At 34.8% G+C, this 5617-nt stretch overlaps 1 long non-coding RNA gene across 1 annotated transcript; it reads left to right on the top strand.

Annotated features, from left to right (window-relative positions):
* Positions 1 to 269: 269 nt before the first annotated feature.
* On the top strand, positions 270 to 4191 carry LOC120353221. Its single transcript, XR_005572231.1, has 3 exons — positions 270 to 350; positions 2012 to 2236; positions 4075 to 4191. It is a non-coding gene; the product is annotated as an uncharacterized LOC120353221 (long non-coding RNA).
* The last annotated feature ends 1426 nt before the right edge of the window (positions 4192 to 5617 follow it).

Genomic DNA, 5617 nt, shown 5'->3' with positions numbered 1-5617 from the left:
ACTGCGTCTCTGTATCCTTCCCGCTGTATGCTTTCTCTGCTGCGCATGTCCCTCCCAAGTCAAAAGTTATTTTGTACGGACTATATAACTCATTTACCATCCATTACATCAATGAAACATTGTGATATTATTAATCTTACTAATTGCAGTATTTCATTTACATTTTCATTATTTATTTTAAAATGATATTTTTTCTTTTTTTAACTGGCAGAATTAACAATTATCTATCGTGATTTTTGTGTTAAACAGGGAAAATGAGCTGCTAAAACATCAGCTACGAAATACGTGATGGCTGTGCAATCAATAGAACAGATGAACGAGCTAGCTTATTCGAACAGAAGCTCGTACAGGTAATATTATTTGTTTTGATATTTTATGATTTAAACATTGAGACCTCAACTACAAAACATCAACATTAAACATCAACTAACTTGGAATTTTCAATACATCATTTTTCTAGTTTATAGAGTTTTAAAATATCAAATATTATATTTAATTTATTCCTAAGTTTTTAATCCTAAATCAAACGATTGGTAAATACCAACTTTACAAATTGGTAAATTACCGAAGTTGAAGTGTTATAAAACACTTCAACTTTTAACTTACTTATTAATTGTTAAGGCTAGCGTACACCAGTTAGACAAGACATGATCAGACACGTTTAGTCACAATACTCACATAGCTGCTTATGACGCAACTCACACTGATTAGTCATTGCAATAATTAGACATGTCTTCATAAGCAGCAATGTGAAGTATTGTGACTGAACGTGTCTGATCAGGTCTTGTCTTGACTAACTGGTGTGCGCCTATTCTAAGTCTTAACCAAACATACTTCCTAACTTCTCAAGCAGACTCAACAAATAAGTAGAAGTACTATTGTGTAAGGGAAACCATTTCTCCTTCAGCAACGGTTCTGAAAAAAGTGGCCACTGAAGAAAGGAAGATACATCTTTTTGTTTTTGTTTGTTCAAGCTGGTCATTTGGAAAAGAATGCTTAACCCGATGATTAATTCAAAATGTGTTCATTTTTGTTTTGTAGTGATTCATAAATCAGTTAATATAACTAGTATGGACTTTTTTATTGTTATTTCGTCGTATTGAACCGCATTTAATAAGCACAGCTCAAACGGTGTACGACATGTCAATCTATGGTTTCCCTCTATTGAGGGAAGTTTTTCATTTTACAAAATCGTCTGAATGATTTTCTGATCTCTATCTCTTTCTATTAGAAGATCTCACAGCATTCTCTTAATGAATACGGGCAGCATTCAGTCGGTGTATCTTTGAGAGCTGCATAAAAATGTACCAAGACTGTCAACACTTTTCAGGTCGTCCGTCAAACAGTTGAAAATTCTGAGCCCAGCATAATGTGTTCCCCCTCCAAGAGCGAAAGTCTATTAGTGAGGTACTGCAGGTAACCATTTTATGTCTTGTGGGGTATCTGTGTGAATGCTATCCTCCATGAATTGTTCTGCTTATTACTGTAAACAAAAGATGCAATACCCAAAAAAATAGGGCTGGCATTGTTAATAATTGATTTTCTTTTGAAAATTAACCTACATGAAACCCTAGATTCGGTTCCTTCAATAACCCTGATTGTTTTCTTTTGCTTTCGAAATATATTTTGAAGTTTGTTGGCTGCTACCCCAGAATAAGATACTGTATCTGATGTGAGACATAAAATAGCCATGATAGACAGTTAGTGCTGTTTTTCTATTTGCCACTATAACCTACATTTCGAACGTTTGTATTCTAAATGGGGAAAGTAGCAGATTTGAGTGATTTTCTTTTGCTGTCGCTCTTTTTTTGAAGTGTCATACACCAAATCAACTAAATAAATTTTCTTCCTTTGGACATTGTACAAGGTGGCTTCAGACAACTAATGTCCTCTGCTACTGAGGTCTGAAGAATTCCTCATTTCGATGAAATGATTGGAAAATATGAAGAATCCTGAACGACTTTGCATCCTGAACTATTTATGTATACGGTACTGTAATTTTATTGTTAAGGTGGCAGAAATGCACGGCGAACTTATGGAGATGAACGAGCGACTACAGCGTAGCCTGGTGGCGAAGAGTCACTCATCGAGAGGCTGCGAGCCGAGCTGGAGGGGGTGAGGGGACCCCTCCCCTCTGCACTTTCCTCCTCACTTCCTCCTCAGCCTCCTCACTTGTCTCTCTCTGGCTGCCGTCGGTCTTCTCAGTGGGGACACAGACAGTCATCACGTGTATCAGGTAATTCAAATTAGCTCAAATTAATCCATTTTAGAAGTTTATATCTTCAATTCACAGAAAATTATATAAGATAGTATTTATTTCAATATTATTGTATTGTTATTTTACAAAATAAGAAATGATTTGGTTCGATTTTTAGTTTAGGCTAGGTTGAGTAACGTAAAGTACAGTTACACGGTCTCAAACTTGATCATGTGACTGATTTACCCCTTCCTTAGCATCAAAACGCTACTATGCATAGCAATAATATTTAATCAACCAGCTGAGTTGTATCCTGCTATTTTAAAACCACCTACAAGCTGTAATTAATAATTTTATAATTAGGAATACAGCAGCCAGACATGCGTAGTTAGCTTATTTCTACTTCCGTCCGCCTCCGCACAAAATACTAGGGATCTTCTTATAAGACTACATCTGTAAGTGAATGGATTTCTCAGATTCTCGTTCAGGTTAGGTTCGGAAATAATTTTGCTACCACATAAACGTTTCTCTCAATTCAACCAATCTATCATCCCAATTGAACGATTGTAATGAGTACTTTTTGTATTTATTTAGTTGTATTGATGATTTTATGTTCACTTGAACTTTCTGACTGAATAAATGATCTGATAATTAAGTAACCAAGATAATTATAACTAAACATGTTACATCGGTGGCAACCCAATTGAATTATCAAACTAATAGGGCTTTAAGACCTATCAAACCTGTTGAACTAACTTTTAGCTACTAAACTACTTGTAAATAGTATCTTACGTCACAAGGACGGGAAGGGGCCTTTTGCAGGCGAGAATGTTGTTTCTAGTCGAGGCGTTAGCCAATACTAGAATTTCTTTTGAGCACTGCAAAAGACATTCACGTCCAAGTACGTACACTATTTTTTGTCATAATAATCTAAAGAATAATAATTGAGAATAGAAACATCACCTGCTTGTGCTGACGTTACTAATGCATTCTATAGCATACCTAGTTTACAAATTCCGAATCAGGAATTTGTGGAAGTTAACAAATCTTCCAGCTGGAGCGCTGAAGGTGGTTTTTTTGTAACAGTTTTGCTGTTCCTTTTTCGAACTAGGAAACATACTCGACTATAAAGAAAAATATGGTTTCATTACAGTAGAGCTTAGACCAGTTATAGAATAGACACGCCCCATTGTATATTCATACTGAAAGTCGAGAGCCAACATCTACTGCCATATCGCCCATCGTGACGTCATCATCGGGTAGAAAACTTCTCTGTAGAGTTTCTGTACATTGTTTTCCATAGCAGATTTTGTCTATTTCAGCGGGAGTTTACTATTTTAATAAATAATAATAATAATTATTAACTTCCATCTGAATAGACACAATCTGAAAGTTTGCTATCCGATGCTGACGTCACGATGGGGCGATATGGCAGGATATGTGGCTTCAGAGGCTAGACTTCCCAGCGTGTCTATTCTATAACTGGTCTAAGCAGTAGAGTATGCTGCAATGAGAATCATATGTTCATTTTTTCTGCAAACAGCTGTTTACCGGATTGATTCATGCATGGAAAACAGCTGAAATGAATGACTGACAAAAACTGCTTTATTCTTCATTATGCACCATCCACATTTAACGCTAAACTACGAATATAATTTTCATTTATTTATTTGTCAACAACATCATCACCACAAACTAGACAATTACCAATATAAAAATAAGAAACATAATATGGTCTGAGTTGTTTCAAGTGACTTGTGATATTATGTTGATATTATTATATTATTAGTAGTGACTGAATTGTCGATATGTTTTGAATTAGTTTGGTTTAGCCTGAATTAGAACGGGCCCAATTATAATAAATTTTATTGTTACAGGTTCACGTCCGTATTTGCTCAGAGAGTGGAACGTCTACAGACGCTACGCCCAGTTCTATGCGCTCCACAAACAACTCAAAAGCAGTACCCCATTGTTTCCACTTTCAACTTTCCCCCAAAAGACAATAGGAAATAAGGTTTGTCAATTCATTATAGCCCTAATGCTAGTGATAAAATATTAGTATCATTAGCAATGTATACGGGTGTCCCATGAAAGGTGTAACAGCCGAAGACCATTGATTCTACATTAAATTGGCAACAAAAAATGTCCAGTAAAATTTTCTTCTATCGACCTTAGTTTTCAGATATTTTTGCGATATTTTTGAAAAACGTCTATAACTAGAAAACTATCAAACAAATAATAATTCCAAGGACATGGTTTGACGTTTTTGAGAGCGTTCAATTTTTTTTTAAGAGCATTCAAAGTTGAAAAAAGTACATTCGTCGAGTTCAAAGCCAATTTCAAACAGTTTGAACACTCATTAAAAAATCAAAAACGTAAAATAAAGGAAAAATTATATGAATCTTATTGAAAATTTCTTCCTCCTCCAACCATGTCCTTGGATTCGATTTTGTTTGATAGTTTTCTTGTTATTGACGTTTTTCAAAAATATCGAAAAATCGAAATATCTCGAAAACTATGGTCGATTTATGAAAATTTTGCTGGACATTTTTATTGCCAATTCAATGTAGAATCTATGGTCTTCGGCTGTTACACTTTTCATGGGACACTCCTTATAAGACAGTGGGTTGATAGTTGTGAGTTGATCACATGATCTCTGATTGCAAAAGATTTTTGTTTTGCTGAGTATGATCCTAAATGGGCCCAAGGCTTGTGGCGTGGGTGATGGATGGAGGATGAAGAGATGATCAGACCTACACTTTAGGTGGATTCCGAATCACCTAGCAGGGAAGTGATTTTTAAACTCATAAATTCAAAGGAGTTCGGCCTTTGAAGTGGTCACCCTTACAACGGGAGTAGCAGGCACATGGAGCTTAACTTATCTTATCAATAGCTTATCAGCGCGACTACATGCCATATTATATGGATTATTATCTTGGATCTGAATTATAGTTTATGAACATGAGTTGATCATAGATTTGAACATGAGTTGATCATAGATTATGAATATGAGTTGATCATAAATTATGAACATGAGTTGATCATAGATTATGAACATGAGTTGATCATAGATTATGAACATGAGTTGATCATAGATTATGAACATGAGTTGATCATAGATTATGAACATGAGTTGATCATAGATTATGAACATGAGTTGATCATAGATTATGAACATGAGTTGATCATAGATTATGAATATGAGTTGATCATAGATTATGAATATGAGTTGATCATAGATTATGAACATGAGTTGATCATAGATTATGATATGAGTTGATCATAGATTATGATATGAGTTGATCATAGATTATGACATGAGTTGATCATAGATTATGAACATGAGTTGATCATAGATTATGAATATGAGTTGATCATAGATTTGAACATGAGTTGATCATAGATTATGAACAGAGTTGA

The sequence above is a fragment of the Nilaparvata lugens genome, chromosome 10, assembly GCF_014356525.2.
Source record: "Nilaparvata lugens isolate BPH chromosome 10, ASM1435652v1, whole genome shotgun sequence".
Lineage (NCBI taxonomy): Eukaryota > Metazoa > Arthropoda > Insecta > Hemiptera > Delphacidae > Nilaparvata > Nilaparvata lugens.
This window is presented reverse-complemented; position numbering and strand designations above follow the sequence as displayed.